Source organism: Physeter macrocephalus, unplaced genomic scaffold (genome assembly GCF_002837175.3).
Source record: "Physeter macrocephalus isolate SW-GA unplaced genomic scaffold, ASM283717v5 random_294, whole genome shotgun sequence".
In the NCBI taxonomy this organism is placed as follows: domain Eukaryota; kingdom Metazoa; phylum Chordata; class Mammalia; order Artiodactyla; family Physeteridae; genus Physeter; species Physeter macrocephalus.
In genome coordinates, this window is record NW_021145575.1 from 15,276 (window position 1) to 35,906 (window position 20,631).

A 20,631-nucleotide genomic window follows, 5' to 3' on the forward strand; every position below is an offset into this window, starting at 1 on the left:
GTTTGGTTTCCAGTGGCATTAAATGGCAATTTGTGACGGGGACACCAGAGGGCACCATTATAACACTGGCTGCTTGAAAGTGCAGGCATAGGGCTGGGGTAGTTTTGAGAGAAGGGGAAAAGAGAAACTTAAGTTTGCTTCATTTGGGAGCTTGCTGTACTTTTACAACTCGAGCAAATGCTTGGAATGCAAACCATGTGCGCTATGAATGGTCTGAGAGCCAGTGACCAAGTCTGCTGCTCCCTGAGCTCTTCTGCCTCCTCCCACCTTCCCGACATGGCTTGGGTTTGAGAACTTGATATGTGTACAAATGATCTGTTGGCCACTGTTTCGTTCATGCTGCCCACTGTATCCTTGCAATGTGATCTGGGCTGCAGCAGGTGGTATGGGATAGAAGGGCACACAGAGAGAGCCCTCTGAAATGAACACTACCCACCGGTGTGTGTAGCAGCGCATAGTCTATAGACGGGAGTCTGACTGTCTCACCGTCACACTCCTTTACTAGAGCATTCATTCCCTCAGAGCAATTTGTGAGGGGAGGACACAGTTCTATACCTAGAAGCTTGGAAAGTGTCTGGGGCTATAAGGGTTAACCAGCATAATTGCAGAGATTGTCCGAAGGCTGATGGAAAGCAGAGACTGAATGGGATTGAGAACAGATGCGAGGCTTGATTTAAATTACATTTTATTGGATGCTGCAGCCTTAAGAGACGTGACTGCTTTACAGTTTGTTTCCACACTGTGGGCAGCTGCTGTCTGTTCTGTGTCCACAGTAGGATCCTGCCCAAAAAGGAGCAGCCTCCCCACCTCGTTGTGTTGGAGGCTTGGCGCCTTCCTCTTAACTGCAGGGCTGGAGTCAGGAACATGGCTTGCCTCGCAGTGGGGCTGCTATGCATCCTCCATGGCTCTGAGCCAAGATCGCGTTTGCAGATTCAAGGGGGCCAAATTTCTTTCCCCTCTACCTCCTTTTCTCTCCCTTTCCCCTGGTATTTGGAAATCAGGTTGTCTGTGTACTGGTTTGTTAGTTTCCTTTCCTTCCCTTCTCCTCCACACTGTCAATTTCTAGGTCATTGATGCTCTTAAGACTTCAGCAATTGGAACAGGGTTGGTTCTGTCAATGATGCGTGAAGCTGACTTAGAGTCCCTGCTTGGCTTCCGCTGCCCTTGTGGGAGCAACACCTGATGCATGTTTGTCGGCGAGGTCTTCAGTGTGATTCAGACAGCTGGAGCAGACTGAGAGGGGGAAGAAAGTCCTTTTCTCACTGAAGCTGACAGCTCTGGGAAGGTGGTGGGATTTTTAAGGGGCTGGGCTGAGCCTATGGTTACTTGATTTTTGCCAGGAGCATAGGCTGTTTCGCAGGGAGTAGTGGCAGACATGCTGACCTACATTCTTCCTCTTGAAGGTGGTGGGCTGTGTGTCCGTATCCTGGTTTATTTATTTTTCTTCACAGTAGCAGATGAAGCTTCCACAGAGTGTTGGTGGGTATTGCCATGGAACGCACACAGACACAATAAAATTGGCGTGAGGTTCAACCCCAGAGCTGCAACTGACATTTCTGGCTCAGTGAAGACCTGCCTGTGGCTGGATGACTGGCAAGAGAGTGTGAGGTCCAAGCTATCCAGAGATCCAGAAAGTCGGCAGAGCTCTCTCTTTCTTTCCCTTCATTGCTCCCTGCCTTTATTCAGTGTCCTTTTAAGATGTAGCAATAAGAACTGGGAAGGAGGAAAGAGATACGACTTGGGGCTTTTAAAAAATATCTGTGGGGGCTGCCCTGGTGGCGCAGTGGTTGAGAGTCCGCCTGCCGATGCAGGGGACACGGGTTCGTGCCCCGGTCCGGGAAGATCCCACATGCCGCGGAGCGGCTGCGCGGCTGGGCCCGTGAGCCATGGCCGCTGAGCCTGCGCGTCCGGAGCCTGTGCTCCGCGACGGGAGAGGCCACAGCAGTGAGAGGCCCGCGTACCGCAAAAAAAAAAAAAAAAAAAAAAAAAATGGGGAGAGGTTACCTTGACTACTGAGGGAGACTAAAAGAGCTGAGATGGAGATTTTATTTACATTTGTATCTGTCCCCAGCACTTGGTACGGTGCCTGAGACCTGGGAGGTATTCAGTAAACTTGTTGAGTGAACAGATACTTGACCAAGTAAGATGCTGCCTCTCCCCCCATCTTGGGGACAGTTCTAATCTGGAGGCAGACATTGCTCGTGCTTTTGCACCGAGGTGGAGCAGGCTGTTTTGAAAGAGGGGTGCTCCATCCTACAACATGTGTCAGCACAGCATTTATTGGCCTCACAGATGCGTTCCAGTGGCTCCCTCTGATGTGGTGTTTTGCTTGAGGCAACTTCCATGTTGCTCCCGGGAAGCCTTGGCTTTGGGGGAGAGAGTCCACCTACAGGCTGGGAAGAGGGGGTGCCTGTCTGGATGTTCCCTAATGTCCCTAGAGATGGGCCAGAAGCTGTGCCTCTAGTTGGCAAGGGATCAGGGAGGAACCCACCTCTGATGTCCCACTTTTTAACTTCTGGGGAAAGATGTGATCTCCGGTCCCTCCCGGAAAGATCAGGTGCCCTCGAAGACATTTCTTTCTTAAGCTACGAACGGCAGCAGGTCTCCGTCTCCCAGAAGAGGTGGTTCTGTAGCAGAAGCAGCCTTGCCCTCTGGCCTCCGCTGGATTTCAACCCCAGCCCAAGGCGCTGGCAGGAGAAGCTAATTGGGTGCAAGGGGCCTGGGTGAAGGCTGTCTGAAGACTGGCGAAAGGAGAGAGCCAGCTCTTTTTTAAAAAAGCTCTTAATTGAGTTCTGAATCAGCCTGGCTCCCTTTGATCCCTCTGTTTCCCACACTGCCTGAAAGAGCTAGATCAGCACTTTATAACGAGGGTGCGCCTGCTCCCCACACCCACCCACCCCCCGCGCTCTCTGCTGCCGCCATCCACTGCTTGTCTCCTTCAGTTAAGATAATGAAGATGCTGAGAGATAAAATGTGTATTTAATAAGGGTGGGGGGAGGGAGGCGGGAAGGGGCAGCTGGGGCCTTCCCTAGTTTGGGGCCCCGCCAAGACTCAAGCTGAAGGCGAAGCCAAAGCAGGACTTGGCCCCAGGGTGTAGGGGTTTCCGGGCCCCGATCCCGCTGACTTCACTGCCTGCTGCTTGCCCTAAATTCCCCCACCTCCACCCTCTCAGCCCCACACTCCTTTCTTTCCTCCCCGCTCGCTCCCAGTGGCAAAAAGGGAGTCTTGCTTCAACCTTATTTTCAGCTGGTAGCTTGGCCTTTGGTGCGGTGCCCCCCACCCCCGAGTCAGCTGCAAGGTCGGGCTAGGGCAGCCCCTCCAGCCTGGGCCTGTTGAAGCTGTGGGTTCACAGTACGGGGTGGGGGTGGGGGGTGAAAAAAGCTGGAGTTAATGAAGACCAGCTGTAGCCTGGGTTCTGCCCGCAGTTAGCTGCAGGCCAGCCTTTGGTGGTGGTTGGAGGGACGGAGGTGTGTGACCTCCATCCCTGGGCGCAAGGATATCCTGTGGCAGCTGAGGCTTGCGCTGCTCTGTGAGCCTGGCTTTATCCTTAGGTTGTAAGAGAGTAGTCTGTTTCCCTCTTCCTCTACTCCTCCCCTCCCCAAATTACACTCAGCCCTTATTGAGCTTTATAACTGTAGTGGTGGCCCAGCTGAGATTTGAATATCTCCAGGCTCTTCTGTAAACACTCATTAACTGCCTGGGAAGAACGGAGAGCCCTGTTTAACAGCTGGGAGAGAACTGAGGCAGATTAGGGTGAAAGGCTTGACCTGAGCTCACCCCATGGACTCCACCCCGGGGCCCTCCAAACTTCCCGTCCAGCTCCTTTCCCCAGTTCCTGCCAGACAGATGAAGAGGTGGAGGCAGTGCTGCTGCCCTCTCCCCTTCTAGGAAGAGGCCATGCCCTCTCCCTTCCCTCGACTCTGTCCCTGACTTCCCCTGGCCCTTCACCCCATGACATTTTCCCTGCCCTGCTGCTGGAGATATGTGCAACTCTCCTTGCAAAATGTCCCCCCACCCCCAGCCCTCTGCAGCCTTCCCATCCACCTTTCCCTGGCCCACCTGGCCCACCAACCCTGAGTTCTCCGTTTGGAGAAGGTGGGCTATCCTAAACGGGGTCTGTAACCTTGAAGTTGATCTAATTGTGCATAAGAGGCCCTCTGCCCCCCTATATTTATCCTAAGTCGTACCTGGGAAAATATTCTTTCTTTTACGTATTCATTCTAGTAAAGTCTCAGGATCCTATTAAGGGCTGGGTAGGGGCCCGAGTTGACCCCTAGGTTCTGCATCCTCTTCGTTCACTGACAATTGCCATTTCTGCTAATGGATGTAACCCAAAGTCCCCCAGCCCCACCTGCTTATAGTCTCACCTGGCTCCGTATATCTGCACACACTCCCAGATCTAAGGATATAAAACTGCCAGTTTCCAACTGCTATCCAAGTCATACTGCTCTTTTTACTTGCTGGAAATCAGGAGTTTTTTTCCCCCTTGGCGTGGCCTTCTAGGCAGTTAGGAATAGTGGGGGAGAGATGGGGAGACTGTGCTCTGTCTAGGAGGGGGAGGGTAGAAGTGAGCTCCCGTCCAAAATGAACGCCCCCTTCCCCAAATTCTCAATAGCCAAGCTACTTGGGAGTGATTAGGAAAGCGATCTTAACCCCAGCTTCAGTCCCAAAGCCCAGATTCATCTGGTCAGTGCAGGCAGAAGAAATGTCTTCTTCTCCTGTCCCATAATATCCTCAGCTAAAATCAGCCATGTGCTGTGTATTTGACACTGGGGACTCTTGCTGTCCCAGCCCATGACTCAGACCTCGTCTTTCTACAGTGAGTTCTTTCTGCCCCATCAGTTCAGCTCTGCATCCGCTGACCCAGTCAGGGACGGTGGGAGAGGGTGGGGAGAGCCTCCTGGTTGGAGAGTGGGCTTTAGGACCCAACGGGAACCCGTGCCTCTTGCTGCAGCCTAACCCAGAAGCAGGGGGGAATCCTGAATCGAGCTGAGAGGGCTTCCCCAGTTCTCCTGGGAACCCCATCGCCCCCCGCCGGCACGCACCTGAGCAGGTAGGACCACGCACACCCCTTCCCAATTCTCCCTCGGCCGCCTTCCGCCGGGCCTCTCCGCTTCTGATCTGGTCTTTTCCCTCTCGGCAGTTCAGGCTTTCCCCATGCCTCCTCCCCCACTGCTTGCTGTAGTCCTGGGAGGTGGGAGCCTGGGAGCAGAAGGGTGTCTGGAAGCTCGGAGTCCCTGCGCCCTCCGGCGCCCTTGCTGCACGGCCCTCGAGGCATTCCCGTTCTCGAGCTAAGAATGGCAAGTGGGGGGAAGGTCTGCCCAGGCCCTAGTCCCTGCACCCTCCTTTGCAGTATTGCCTAATCCCCCTTCCCCCACCTCACCTCGAGGGGAGAATTGGCAGAGCTGGGGTAACAGAGAGCTGGACGGGGACCTGAGACTCCCTGGGAGATTTCTCTCTTGCTTCCTCTCTGCCCCCCCGCCGCCCAGCCCTAAGAGCTCAGGACTTTGCCCCCCACTCCCTACTCACCTTGTAGAACCAGTGCCCCCTTCCAGGCTCATTGCACATTTGAGTGGCCAAAGGCTTTGCTGGAGGGTAGTGGAGGTTGTGAACAATTCTGTGTGTGTGTGTGTGTGTGTGTGTGTGTGTGTGTGTGTGTGAGACCTTTTTCTCTGGGGAAAGTTCTTTCAGGTTAAGGAGCTGTCTTTCCCATCGCTGCCAACACCTCAACACCTATGAAAAGCGCCCCCCCGCACCGTGTGTGTGTGTGTGTGTGTGTGTGTGTGTGTGTGTGTGTGTACCATATGGTTGTAAGATCTATAATCTTAGGATGGAGGTGACTGGGTACGTTGAGACATCCCAGAGTGTGGCCCAGGCCAGAACAGACTCAGCCCAGATGGCTGGGGAAGGGGGTGTGGACCAGATCAGGGAGGCCGCCCAGCCATGCCAGCTCCCTGGGCTCCTTGGCTTTCAGAGCTCAGGCTCCTGGTGTTACCCCAAAGCTTCTGCCCTCCTGCAGGCCCTCTGGGAGAGGATTGGATGACACCTACTGTTTACAGTGACTTGTTTGTCCCTCTCATTGGGGGCTGACAGGCCTTGTTCTCTGAAGATCTAGGGCATCTCATTCTGGCTTGGTGGGTTTGCAGGAGGGGTGTATGGCTTTGTCGGGGTAACCGTGTTTGTAAGTGTGGGTGTTGCCTCTGGGCGTAGCAGACGGGTGGGGAGCAATGGAAGAGACGGGTCACATTTTGAGGGAACCCCTCTAGCTCTCTGTGTGGTAGGTGAGGGGCACATCCCTACTGGTAACTCTGTCTGGGTGTGGGGTGTGTTCTGTATCCCTCCATGGCTCCCCAGATCCCCGAAGGGTTGGTTTTAGAGGAAAACTTGGATAATGGCGTGACTTCATTCTGCCCTTGACCCAGGAAGGAAAGTAAATTCTGAGTGTGAGCCGTCGACTGAGAATCAGGCCTGAATGTGAGACTCAGCTCGCTCTTTTAACTGTGTGCATTTATACAGCTCTCTAAGCCTCTGGTTTCTTCATTTATAAAAATGGCTATTAGTAACAAGACCCGCTTGCCTAATAGAGATACGGCCATAAAGACTTCATAAAGCAATGTATCCTACAGCCCAGTGCAAATGGTAGTAATGGCGGGGGGGGGGGGCGGGGGGGGTTTCTAGGATGGGATTCTCTTTCTAATCTAGGTCATCTCTCCGCCTTCAGTTCCCTTCCCCCATCCTTGCCCATCTGGGGGATGGAGGAACCAGACAGGATTTTTGCCCCAGGGGCTGCAGAATTCCCCTAATGTAGGTTGTAGCTGGCCACCAGCTCTCTTCCTCTGGGGCTCCACACCTTCTCCCCTGAGCCCCGTCTCCACCTTCCCCCTGTCATTCCTGCTCAGCGCCCTTGTCCCTGTCTCTCCCCTGCCCAGTGGCCTCCTTGTCCGGCTCGCTGGGCAGGAGCCCTAATCGGATTCGACAGCTGAGATATGTGTGGCGGCTGAGAGCAGGCAGGAGGGAAGCCAGTGGGAGGATGGTATGAGGGCTGCCCCTGGCGCAGCCCGGGCCTCCTAGGCACCACCTTGGGCCTGCTGACTCCTGGCTTGGCTTGGCCCCAGGGAAGGGGTGCCAGGGGAAGCTCAGGAACGAACAGGCTGGGGTCTGGAGATAAGGGAACTGGAGAACACACCTAGGACCCCAGGACCTCTTTGATATTTAGTGCCCTTAACCTCAGCATTTCGGACTCTGACTGGGAGGAGAGGAGAGTAGGTGAGAGACCGCCTGGCCCGGCCCCCTCCCCATCCCCAGGGCTCTGCTTTCTTCTCTCTTCTTCTTCAGAAATGTGTTCGCTTGCCCCATCCAGCCCCTCTGGCCAGTTCCTCCTTAAGGGCCACATCTGGGAGCTGCTGGGGCACCATGTGTCTACCTCACTCTGGGCTGTTTCCTCCACTCCAAGGTATTTCTCTCATTCACTCTCTGGGCCGGGCGCCAGGACTCCTGGGTTTCCCGCCTGCCTCATGGTGCAGGGCTGCTCTGCAGGCCTCCAGAGAATCACTAAGCTGGTTTCCTTCCTCCTGCCTGGGGAGGGCCTTCTCCCAGGGCTGGGAGGTGTCAGAAATCCCAGGTGGGTTAGGGGTGGGGGCACTGTAGCCCCTGGTGCCCCAGCACCCCGGCTCCCCCCTCCTAACCTCTGACTCAGCTTCAGGGCAGCATCTGCCCAGCCTGGCAGGCATGGCCTCTTCTTGCCTCCAGGCTTCCATCTTTACGTGTGTGGGAGACAAGATCTAGCCTCTTGAGCTTTTTTCCCATGGTATCTGGGTGGGGGCTACCGAAACCCCTCTGTCTGCACTCACACGTTTGGGGGAGCAGGGGATTAGCGTAATTGAAGCTGGTGCACTATTTTGTCTTCCTTCCAGCTGGGCCAGGATGAAGAAAACCAGCACAAACTTCCCCACACCAATTCCCCCTGCCCTCAAAAGACCAGTCAGCGGAGCCAGGCCCTGCCCTCTCGGTGCCCACAATGTGGTTGGCACTGATTTTTCAGAAATTGGGAAGGTTTCCCTCTAGACCGCTGGCCTCCTCTCTCCTCCTCCCGCGGGGTAAGGACAGCTCTCTGATTGTAGGCACTTCTGGGCAGGCCTCCCCCTAGAGAAGGGGTGTGGGATGCCCCCGAGATGGCCAAGTTGGCACTAGCCCCAGGCTGGAGGGCTGGGCCTGATTTGGGGCTGGGAGTTTGTGGGGGAGAGCAGGACATGGGCCTCCCTGCCCCCCTCATTTCCTGCTCTTTGGGCAGCTGTGGGCGAGAAAGGCTGCAGGGACTATTTTTAGTTGGTCTGTCCCCTGGCAGGAGGGACGTGCAGAAAAGCACGGGGCAGGCAGAGGGGCTGGCCAAGGTGAGGGTAAGCAGGCGGATGGAGGAGTGAGGCAGGGCCAGAGGGGCAGCAGACAGAGCGAGGATGCGTGGCGGGCAGGGGTAGGACCTTGAGAAGGGGAGAGGGTCCTGACCTGGTAGATGCGCTGGACTGGGCTCTCTCTCTGTCCAAATAGACTCCGAACCAGAAGGGGCTTTAGAGGCGCCTGGACCATCCCTCCCCCTTACAGAGGGCGAGACTGAGGGCATGTGACTTGCCCTAGGACCTTCAACCAGTCGTTGGCTGCATTGGAACCCCAGCCCGGGCCCCTTGCACTGTTTGTTTTTCTCTTGCCATGGTCTCTCCTCCGACCTGGTTGTGCTTCCCTCCCCTCCTGCAGCAAGGGCTGGGTTCCTGGTTTGTTTCCCTCTCTGCTTGTTTACACAGGGTCTCCGGTAAACCCCAGCTGGGTGTGTTTATAAGTCTCCACCATGTGGAGAGAGTCTGTGTCCAGGAAGGAGGTCAGGGCTGGGGTTTGTTTAGGTGGCCTGTGGCCACTGATGTGAATCAAGGTGCTGGGCATGTTCCAAATGTCTCACAGGCTGGCGAGCCGGGAGCTTGGAGACCCCTTTGAGAAGGGGCATCTCGGTCTAACTCCATTTTAGAGACCCAGAGAGGGCTGGGGGCTGTGCCTACAGTCCCAGGATGAGTTAGGAACAGACCAAGGACTAGGATGCAGCTTTCCAGACTCTCCAGAGCCTTTTGTGAGCGCCCATCCTGCCGTGCCTAGGTCAAGGTGGTTGTTTGCCAATCCCCCTCAACAAAGGAAGGGGGTAGGCGCGGGGAGATTGCTGTTGGCTTCTGATCGCAGTCAGAAGTGAGCCCTTCTGAGGCCTAGAGGCAGAGGCAGCTGGTTGGAGGTGCAGGGGAAGAAAGTTCAGTGCAGAAACGTGGTTCCTCAGAATTCAGCCTCATCCCCAGGGCCACCATGTTGCACAGCTGCAGGGGGCGCCATCCCATAGCCCAGGGTATGAATGGCACCCTCTCTCTCGAGTTGTTCAGAGCCCTGCCTGTGTAGCCAATGATGGTGCTTCTGTCTCCCACCTTCTTTCTTTGAATCAGCTTCAGATCCTGCTGGAAGGAGGTGTCCCAGACAGGCTGGAATCCAACTCCCACTCCCCACACTCCCTCCTGCCACTCGATGGCTCCTATTCCCCTGCCACGGTCTCAGTGGGCCACAGATCGGGCGCAGGGGCCCCTCCCCCCTCTCCGCTCAGTTTCTATGTCTCTGGGGGGCTTACTTATCATCCCCCCCCCGCCCCGATCAGGCCGGCTGCAGTGTATGAGAAATCAATCGTGCAAATGGATTGAGGTTGTTCAGCCGGTCGGCTCCTCTTGGGCCCCATCAACTCTCCCAGGACTTGGGGAGTTACTCAGTCCACTTCTGGCTCAACATACGCAGAGATACACACACCTAGTGGTTGTAGCCTGGGCACTGAGCACGGGAATTATTCTTTCTGTCCATTGCTGTCTTCTCTCTCATTCTCTCTCTCTCTCTCTCTCTCTCCCTCTCTCTCATATACTGGGCTGGTCTTAGCATGACAAATACCCTTGAACATTTATTGTTTTCTAGCTTGGGTGGAGTCCACTGCCAGCCAGAGGTGGGAGGGGAGCAGGTGGGTGAGGCAGGCTGTGCCCAGGGAGGAGGATGAGCTGGGGAAGGGATTGGGTGGCAGCCCACCCCATCAGCCTCTGGTAACTTGATCCCTGCACCCCACCCTCCCGATTCCCCTCCTGCTGAACAACTTCAGCAGCTGCTGGCAGAAGCAGGGCTGGCAGAAGTGTGTATGAGTGCATGTGTGTATTTGGGGGGGGCGGGTGGTGGTGAGAGGGGCTGTGGCGGCAGGAGGTGTTGCCAAGACATGTTAAAGGAGACTCACAGCCTGGGTACAACTTGGGTGGCAGGCGGAGGCGGTGCTGGGAGAGTGGGTGGTGAGTGATGGGCAAAGGGGCAGGCTTCAGGGGAGAGGCAGGGCAGCCCAGGGGGTCTCACAAAACTTGTCTGCACTGGAGCAGGGCCTGGCGTGGTGGGGGTCAGCAGTGGGGAGGGGGCAGGGGCGGGTAAAGCCATGGTTTGCCCCAGGTTGCCTGTAATGCACATAACCATGGAGGACACAGCCTGCCCCTGTCCCCAATCCCTGGGCTGTGCCTGCTGGGTATCACAGTCTCGGGGTGACTAAGTCACTTCTGTCCTGGGGCTGGCAAGGTGCCAGGCTCAGCTCTTCTCGGTAGGTGAGTCACTGCCCTGGCATCTCCCCCGGATGCAGCTGAGTCACTGGCCATGCCTGCCGGGCAGGTGGGCATCGTGCTTGGGGGTGGGGTTGGGGGCTCTGTGTGTAGCCCCCAGCATCTTCTCTGATCTCTCTCTGGCATGTCCTGGCCCCACCCACAACTCTGCAGAGCCAGGCAAGGCTGGTGTTTCTTCCATATGCTCTGCTGAGAGGGTAAAGGAAGAGGGAGGGAGCAGGGTACTGCATGGAAATGTGTTTCGTTCAGAGTAAACGGGAGGGCGTGTGAGGAGGGCATTGTGGGTTTGAATCTTAGGTCTGCCGTTGACAAGCTGTATGACCTTGAGCAAGGCAATTCCCTGGTGGAGCCTCAGTGTCCTCATCTGTACAATGGAAGCAGGAGCCCTGCCCTAGATGACCCTCCAGCACCGTGAGAATCAGATGTGCGGAGCCACGAGGGGGCTTTGGGGATGAGCTGGGTGGCTGGGGAGGGGGAGAGGAGTCTGTTGGGGTCGGTTCGGGTTCCAGCAGACACCTCCACCCCACCTGCATCCAGATGGTCAAAGTTTCCCATCCTCTGTTCCGATTACCAATGATGCTATTCTTCAGGAGTTCCCCACGGGCCATGAAAGGGAGGCCTTGTTTGGGGGGAAGTGTGGGCTCTCCCGGGGTGTCTCACAGCTGTTTTGTATCTCCTTTGTCTGTGTGGGGGGCCTGTCACCAGCCCTGCACCTATCGGGGCTGTGTGAGATTTCCTCTGGTGGGAAGAGGGGTCCCTGTCTTGGGAAGCCAGATGCTCAGGCTCCTCCCCCAGCCCATCTCCTCCTGCCTGCTGCCTCCTTCTCCCTCCGGCATGAGGGTCCCTGAGGGTGGGGGGCTGGGGACACTGGAGTGGGCCCAGCACAGCTGGAGTTCAGCTGGGCAGGGAGGGAGTGCCCTAAAGGTGTGCAGGCTGTATGCTTGTATACCTGGGTGCCGATCTTCTGTACGTGAGTGACTGCCCCCTGCGGGGAGCAGGTTTGTGGGTGCCTGAATTTCCTCCCTCATCTGCCGGTGGGTCTACTGCTCTGTCCAGAAGTGTGCCGCCCCTTCTGCTTCATGACCTTGTGCATGCACAGATGCCTGTCTTGTATGTGCTTGTTCTGATGTGCATACATGTGCATACATATGTGCATACAGGTGTGCTCTGAATGTGCACGTGCTTGTGCACATATGCGTGTCCTGGGTGTGCATTTGCACACCTGCATCTCCGTGTGCGCGAGCATATCTGACCCTCTGTGCTGGCAGGTGTACATGAAGGCCACCCTTCGTGGGAGGCAGTATACCTGTGTTTGTGCACACTTGTATTTCTGTGTCTGTGATCCTTCCCCTCTAGCCTCCGCGGGAAGGAAGACTGGTAGAATGTAGGCCAGGAGGAGCCTGTGCGGGCTTGGGGGTTGGCTGGCACTAAGTCCCCTCCCAGGCTGGTCCCTCATCTGGGCGGCGCCCCCTGCTGCTGGCTGGACTCAGGCTAGAACGCCTCTGGGTGGGTGGGGGAGCTGGGGGGGAAGGGGTTAAGCGTCGGCGTCCACATCTGGGAGCCATTGGCGCATTCCTGCCCGCTGAGCGCATGTTTGCGGATGGATCTGGACGGGACAGGGTGGGAGGGGCTGGGCGGGCGGTTCGCACCGGCGGACGGAAATCCAGACGGGAGCGGGAGACGGCCAGGCCCAGCAGGCGGGAAGGGGCCTGGGGAAGCGTTGCCCGGACGCTCTTCCCCTGTGCCACCGGACCTCAGGGCACAGCGAACCGCCGACCCTGCTTGTCCGACCTCACCCAGGCTGGGGCCCCAAAGCTGGAGAGAGACAATCAGATACCTCGGTCCTAGACCCGGCTGTGCAACCGGTGCCAGGGTGATCGGGGACTAAACCCGTGTCCACTCGCAGCCTGCGGTTCCTCGTCTATAAAGCGGGGGCCGTCAGGCCGGTGGGTTTGAGAGCTCTGCCAGCCGGGTCAGGCTGAGTCTTCTCACTGGGGTGCAGGCCTGGGAGTGTGGCACTTCGCCTTCCAGTGGGAAGTCCTGTGGGGGCACTTGTGGCTACTTCTCTGACCGGGGACGGGGAGGCGGGTGTTCCCTATTGATTCCTCTTTCTCTCCCCCAGTGGACTGCTAGAGGTGGGGAGATGGTCCTCCCAAACGGAGCAGCAGGCTGGGAGGGGGCTTGTGGCTGTGTTGGGGATTGGGGTCTCTGCAGAGGGAGAGTGATTCAGATCCTGCCCCGCTGGAACAAGAATGCGAGCTTTCCTGGCTCCTCCAGCCTGGGCCAGGAGAAAGAAGCTTGGGTCTGAGAGTCCCGTAGCATGTAGGGGTGCTCCTGGGCGCCCCCTACTCGGCTCTTGGAAGATCACAAGAGCCGCTGTCCTTTTGGGGGGAGGGTTCTGGGGTTTGCTGAAGGGTTGGGTTGGGCCAGAGTTCCTCCGACCCACTTGAGCTGGAAACGTGTTTGGGGGAGACGAGGGGAGCAGGTGTACTTGAGGGCGGTCTACCTGCTTTTGCACTCCTTTTTTGCCAGTGAGAAAATTAGGATTTAGGGAGAGGAAGCGACTTGCTCAAGGTCACACAGCTCTCATTTTCAAGGGGTTCCTGGAAGAGGATTATAATTATGGGAGTCAGGGGCTGGACGGGGCCGGAGTCACTGTATTCGCTTCCATATTACGTCACAGCCCCTCTAACCCCGGTTTAGGTGTGAGGAGTGTGTGCGTATGATCCTTGCCCCTGGGAGTGTGGATGTGTCGTTGGAGGGAAGGGAGTGTGATACCGCACACTGCAGTCCTTTCTCTACCGAGCCCTCCTTCCATTTTTTGCGCAGAACTCCCCCTTCTCGCTCTGAATCTCTCCTTTTGGGGCAGAGGGAGGGATTCTCCCAGATTCCCACGGTCCAGCCTTCTGCTAGGCGCGGCTCCTTTAAGACTCGCCCTTTCCCGGGTCTGTGAAGGGGAGGGGGGGCGTGATCCTATGGGCCCGCCCCTGGTTGGTGATTGGTCGGAGGGCGGATGGGGGCGGGCCCGAGGGTGAGGGCCTCCCCGCTCCTCGGTACCCTCCGCCCCCCGGTCTGGGGCTCCGGGTAAAGTTTCAGCCTCCGCACGTGACTCGCCATGGCCGCTGCTTTCGCCCCGCGCCCCTGAGCCGCGGCCCCCTAAACCGCTCCTCTCCCTGGACTCCGCAACCCCTGACGCCGAGCGGCTCCAAGGCTCAGGGTCAGGGCAGACGCCGTGCTCGCGGGCGACCCGGACGGATTGCTTCCCCCCACTGCGAGGTAGCCTCTCCCCCGGGGATTTTGGAGAGCCTCCGGCTCCCGCAGGCATCGCGGCCCCTTGGCCTGCTCCTGAGAGGACCCGTGGGCGGGGACCCGGTGCCGGGCGGGTTCCGACGGGAGCCTGGGGTTTCCTGGGCTTCCCAACCCCGCGCCACCGTGCTCAGGGTGGGGGAGCCCCGTGTGTCCGTCTGTCTGCGCCCGTGTCTTCGCGCGAAGCCGTGAGGCGTCTGGGGCCGTCTGCCGCGCGTGTCTCCGGCGCCCGAGCTGTGGCAGAACCGCCGCTGGGAACTCCTGCTCTCTCTCACTTTTGTCTTCACAAACAAGCAAAACAAAAAGACTTTCAAACCTGTTTGGGGAGAGATCGGATGCCCAACGGACTAGCCCCCTCCTTCTTTCCCTCCTGTTATCTGAGCCGCCCTGTGGTTTGGGGAGAATCAGCCCGGGGGCCCACCCCCACCAGAGGCAGCCGGTTGGGGGGCGGGGCCCATTCAGCTGGTGTCCCCCTTGGAGCGCGGGGAGCCGTCAGAATTGGGGACGGGAGCCAGTGCAGTCAGGGAGGGATGTCTCTGGGTCGGGTGGCACCATGGGGTTCTGGAAGCTTTGGGGGGCTGTAGAGGAAGGAATAGATTGGTCGTCTTTGCTCTGCTGAGGGTGTCTGGGACCTGGAGCCACCCAGAAGGCGGGGAAGCTGCTAGCCAGATGTGTATGTGGGAGGGGGGCGCTGGAAAATCTGCTTGGCAATGCCCCTTCTCCTCTCTGGGCATTGCCCTATTGTCAGGCTCCGTGAGAAGGAGGCCAGGCCTCCAGTGTGCTAGGCTGGGGATGGGGACTAACTCATGTGGAAATCAGATAAGAAAAGCCCCCCGGTCTTGGAGACGCTTTTCCACCGTTCATCCTACCTTGGATAGGTTGCCCACGTGCTGGTATGGAGGGATACCCTTGGCCCCCACTAATGCCAGCTCCCTCTTCTGTAACCAGATTGCCTTCTACCTGCGAGATGAGTGCACGTGTGTGTGTGTGTGTGTGTGTGTGTGTGTGTGTTTTCAGAGGAACACTCCCCCACTCCCCCACCCCATGCTGCTTACCCCCAACCCTCACTTCCGCTCCTAACTGCCATTCCTCCTCCAGTTTCCTGGTTAGGAGATTCAGGGATGTCTCTTGTCCCCTTCCCTGGCTGCAGTGGTCATAGGGCAGGGTTCTGGGGAAGTGGTTCAGTAAGGTTGCCAGGTCTTGCTAGGAAACAGGCTCAAGCCCCAAACTCTCTTCCAGGGCTTGTGCTTGATGGGGAGGCTGGGCTGGGGAAGCCCCAGGTTGCAGTGGGTGGTGGTTTGGAGCCTTGGGGCTTCCCCTGTGAGGGGTGGAGATGAGTCTGGGGGAGGGAATAAGAGATAGAGTATTTGGACCTGGAGGAAAAAGAGGGGTTAGTTGTGGAGTCAGGGAGTTTGTGGCTATGAAAGATGTTGGTGCAGTGGGAGGGGCTAGGACGTCAGTTCTGCCTGGGAGTCTGGGCCATGTCAGTCCTGAGACAGAGCGGTCACTAGGGTCAGACTGGAGTTGACCCTTGGGAGCTGAGGATCTTGGATTTGGAGGGTGTGAATGAGTGTGCATGTGGTGGTCACCTCAAGACTTTCCCTGCCAGACTGATGAGGGCTGTGCAGATACAGTGGCAGTTCTGAGAAGACCCTGGGCTTGGAACCGCTTAATCCTGGCCACCTCCTCTTATAGCCCCCAAATCCCCATCCTTCAGGTTGACCCTAAATGCCGCTGCTACCACTCTGGGAAATCTCTCTGGTCCCCCTCCTACTCCCAGCCATGTGGCAGCCTGGCAGGAAGCTAGCTGCGGGCAGCCCCATCCTGATCACCCCCATGCCGCCCTGCTGGGCATAGTCACCCACATGTACCATGACGTGATTCCTGCCACCATGTCTATTGTGGGGGGAAAGGGCATTGTCTGAGTGGCCCTTAAGGTCTGTTTTGGGGGTACTGACCAAGACCCCAGTTAATTAGCTCCCCTTCCCCTAAATCATTTGGTCTTGGAAGCTGGCTCTGTCCTCTGGGAACCCCTCCACCCCCACCCCTGCACCACTCCTTGCTCAGACTTGAGGGTATTAGGTGGGTTGTCCTCAGAACTGTGTGACAGGGTGGGGCCTGCCCCCAGATAAAACCTCAGTGCCCCATTCCCTGTCCTCTGGGTGGCACGGGCAGGGCAGGACCCAGACGGGGCTGTACGGGTGGGTGTGTTTGGGACTCTGTGGGGTCCATTTAGGAGCTCTGTCTGGGTTTGGGGGTGATGGGCATCTGGGGAGGGTAATCCTATCCCTGTGATGAGTAAATGGGGTAATCTCCACTCGCCCAGCACCCCACACCCTTTCTAGTGGTGGTGGTTTGGGGAGTGTGGGAAGCTGGCAGCGCTCCTGGCAAGATGGCCAGGGTTGTCTTGACTTACTGGGTTTTGGGAAAGGAGTGTGGCAACTGATACCCCAGTTCCCAGGGCTTTGGCTCCATGTCCTCTCTGACGCCTGCTGTCTTTCCTCCCTCTGTTCCCCTCTCCACCCTCTGGCTGCTGTATGGAGCCCACAGGGTTTGTTGGGGGATGTGGGGTGGGAGCGAAGGCCTGGCCCTCCGTGTGTGTCCAGGGAGTGTTCTGGGGATGGGCAGGATTGGCTGAGGGAGTCTGGGTGTCCCTGCAGAGCGGGCGGCACTCGGGGACCAGGCCCAGAGTGTGAGAACGTGTCAGTGCCGGTGTGTCTGTCCTGTCTGGCTTGGGCGTGGGCGTCTCTGGCTTCGTCTGGATCTTGCCTCCCGCTCCAGTCCCCGCCCCCCCTCCCTCTCAGCTGGGACCGCCTGCTTGCTCTCTGTCTCTGCAACTGGAGCCTCCCTTGCCTGTTCCTGGAATTTGGAGAGGAGGAGGAGGAAGAGGCAGGCAGACAGACCTCCCACACTCTAGCCCGCCCGGCCTGGCATCATGGGGAAATGAAATAGGTGCGGTGGAACTAAGGTTTCCCTGCCTTCCCCAGACCCTCCAACACACCTCACAGAGTCCAGGGGGCCAGGTCTTACAGAAGGGGCCTGGGCTGCCCCCTCCCCACCAGGCAGCAGTACCTCCTTCTTTTACCCAGCATCCTGCTGGCCAGGGCCCCTGCCTGGACCTCAGGCACCACTGTCAGCCTGGGGAGCGGGTGGGGGATTAGACTGCTGCCAGCCTGGCCAGCACCTGTTGCCAACCCCCAGCCCTGTAACTGGAGCAGGCCAGGGAGGGGGGCTGCAAAATGACAGGTGGAATTTCTGCAACCAGGCAACCCCCCACCCACTGGATATGCCTTTCCCTTCCGGCCCCGGAACAAGGAAAGCCTACCCCCCCCCCACCAGGTGTCAACCTGATCTCGTGGTGATGTCCCTATCCTGCCTGTGGGGGTTAGGGCCTGGGAGATGGGCAGGGGGACGAGTGTACTGCTATCAGCGCACCGCTGGCTGCAGGGCTGGGCTGCCCTTGTCGTGTTTTCTGAGCTCTGCTGCTCCGGCTGGGCCTGGGGGTATGGGGGTGTGTGGATGGGGGTGGTTCTCTGTTAATGTTTTAATTGCATAAAAACTGGGAGCTCAGCTCCGGGCCAGTGGGGAGTCTGGGTCTGGCTAGCCGCCCGGTTTGGGCTAAATATAGTCTGGGACATCTGCAGAGAAGGGGAGGGGGGTGGCGGGAGGTTCCATTCCCCCCGCCTCTGGCCAAGGTGCCCTCGTCTGGGCGAGCACCTTGGAGCAGGGAGGGGGATTCCTCGGCACGAAAGGCAGGGGAGAGGCGGTGGGGGCTGGGCACGGTTGGGACCTCGCCTGCCTGGAGGCCAGGAGACGCCTGAGCTGAACCCGGAGGCTCAGGAACCGGGCTGGAGTGGGCCGCGCCGGGGCGGATCCAATGGCCCCGCTCGCTTCCCCCCCAGAGCTGCCTGAGGTCAGGCAGTCTCTGTGTGTCACTGCGCCCGGTGGTGTGTCACCGTGACCCACTCACTCTGTGCCTGTGTGTACACACCTACCTTGGAGTAGCTCCCTCCCGGCTCCTCCCCTGGAGCCTCTGTCCCCTGGGTCCTACCGCAGGTTCCCAGCCCTCCTTCCTTGTGTCCCTCGCCCCACAGTAAACCTCCAGCCCAGGAATCGAGACTTGAGAAGGGGAAGCTGCGGTGGGGAGTTCTCTGATCTCCAGTCACGGCAGGAAGTGGAAGGGAGGGGGACCCAAAGGGGAGAACCGTGAGTGGCAGGCGGGAAGGGAGGGCCGGGCCCGTCAGCCCTGCGACCAACTGCGCACACTGCAGTGGGGTCGGGGGTGTGTGTGTGGCCACCTTCCCAGCTGACCCCTTCCCTCCAGTTCCAAGTGGGGGAAACTTAGGGGACAGCTGATTCCCCAGGGGCTGCTAACAGTCTTCCTCGCTCCCCCCCACTGAAAAAACTGTCTTCCTGTCACGTGGCTGCCACTTCCTGGCCCTCTGTGGTTCCCGGGATGTTTGTTGTTGGTTGCCATGGAGATGGCCGCCTTGGGCACTACCCCGGTTCTTGTGGGGAGGGAGCTGCCCCTCCCCCTAGGCCCACAGTTTTGGGGGGGGATTGGGGGGGCCTGCCCAGGGGGCTGTTTCAAGCTGAGTGTGTGTGGTCTCCGATGCCCCAGATCCCCCAGGGCCCCCCAGACTTCTGTCTGTGAGAAGGAGTCACAGCCACCTACTCAGACTGAGCGTCGGGGAGACTGTGACCACGTCTGGCTGTGCTTGGCTGTGGCTGACTGTGAATCTGACCGATTGTGCAGACCCTGTGCCCTCCAGCCTGGGTCTTGCTGTCCCAGAAAGATGCCCATTCTTGGAACCTCCGCTCCCTGTCCCCTTTCCCTTTGGAGCCTTCTCCTGTCCTGTGTTCTCATGGAAACTACCTTCCTCAGGGAGTTTCTGTGGTTTCTTGGGGTCCAGGCTGGAGTAGGGAGGGGCTCTGGGCAGGATCCCCAGTTGTGTGTGTTTTGGGGCCGGGGAGGTGGTGGTCCGCAGGGCCTCCTCTCCCCTCCACACACAGCCTGCACCCGCTTCGCCCTGATCCCGCAGGCCCTGTGCTTTAAGGGGCTGGTCCTGGGACTTTGTGACCATCCGCCCCACCCCCTGGTGGGCTTCCCGGTTCAGCTGGGGGTGGAGAGGGGAAGAGATTCCCCCTAGTTCTAGCCCCACCTGAGTAGGTGGGTGTGGAGCGTGGGGAGTAGGAAGTTCCTGGGGGTCGCTGGATGGGGGGTGTGGGGCGGGGCACGGTCTGACTCAGGCCTGGTCTGGGGTCAGAGCCAAAAGGATATCCTGAGGCGGGAGGGGGGCGGGGGCGGGCGTTCCCGGCTTCCCTGCAGCCCGGGTCCCTAGGGAAGGACGCCGGGAGGGGGCTGGTAGCACTGGGTCGTGCCGACAGTCCGTCCGCCCCGGGGTAGGGTTGGGGTAGAGCTGAGGGGTTGGGGGAGGCGGGTTGCAGCCGCGCAGCCGCGCACATACCTGCTGCTCTGTGTGCTCGGCAGCCCCCGCCCCTTGTGAGAGTTATGCTTCCTACACTGCGGAGAGGGGAGACAGTGGTGAGGGGGCAGCTGCCAAGGTGGGGGTGGGGAAAGCCCCGTGCCAGGCTGGCTGTGAGGACGGTGGTTTCCAGGCTGGGGGGGGGGGGTGTCCCCTTTTGTCTGTGCCCCTTCGTCCCCGACCCGGACAGAGCTGCCTTTGTGTGGTCCACACACTCCTGTGGTCTGGCTGTGGCCTCAGCAGCCTCATCTCTTCCTCTTCCTGTTTTCTTCCTTCCCCGTGGGCACGTCCCTCTCCTTGAGGCCTGGGCTGCCCCCTGCCCTTTCACCTGCTCTCTGCTCCAAGAGAAGACTGGGTGGGAGGCTTCAGCTCTGGTTCTGGGTGGGCCCCTCAGCCGCCCTGGGCTTCGGAGGCCTCGGGCACATCTCCCAGGGGGCTCTGGGGTGCAGTCCCTGGGGTGCGGAGTCGGGACACTGCCCTGACCAGCAGACATTCCCCCCTCCGCCCCTCAGTTCCTCCTCCCAGCACCTGGCCTGTCCTGGGCTTGGGTTGTCCAGTTGCCCTTTCAGTCACTGCGGGGATGATGGCCCGTGGAGGTCAGGCAGCTCTGTGTAGCTGGGGCAGAAGCTTGGGGGGGTACAAGTTGGGGAGACATCAGATCCACTTTTCTGGGACTAGGTGCTGTGTCTTGAGGCAGTGGGCAGTGGCAGCATCCAGAGGCCCAACGCTGGACTTCAGCACTCCCCTGACTCTCTCCGTAGATGTGCTCAGGCCCTGCACATGCTTGGGGCAGGTTTTCCAACAAGTCCCAGCTCCAGCGAGGCAGGCCTGGGCTTCTGAGGACTGGTGGGGAAGAGGTGCCCTCCACCTGTCCCAACCTCACCCCGCTTCTCAGGCCCCCCTGGGGTGATCTCTTTCAAAATGAGGCTGGCCTTGCTGGCTTCCTGCAGCCCAGAGCCTGGAGAGCAAAAGGTAAACAGAGGACCAGAGTGGCTGTGAGGAGAGAGGGGCCTCTGGAAAAAGGGGGAAAAGGGAGTAATGTTCATCATTCTGTTGATCTGAGGAGTATGGGGGAGGGGAGAGGTTTTGGCTTTGTGTGTGTGTGTGTGTGTGTGTGTGTGTGTGTGTGTGTGTGTATGGATATACAGTGGTTCCATTACCTCTCCTTGGAAGGACTACCCTTT

General features: G+C 58.6%; 1 protein-coding gene across 3 annotated transcripts in view; it reads left to right on the forward strand.

The window, feature by feature from the left end:
- Positions 1 to 4,951: 4,951 nt before the first annotated feature.
- Positions 4,952 to 20,631, forward strand: part of RARA (retinoic acid receptor alpha) — a 43,763-nt gene continuing 28,083 nt past the window's right edge. Inside the window, exon 1 of one of the 3 annotated variants that reach the window (XM_055082800.1) lies at positions 4,952 to 5,053. The gene's annotated coding sequence lies outside the window, so the exon portion shown is untranslated. Of the gene's footprint in view, positions 5,054 to 11,061; positions 11,080 to 13,708; positions 13,932 to 20,631 lie in introns of those variants that run through there. The other 2 variants (XM_055082801.1, XM_007112499.4) reach the window with 2 other exon arrangements.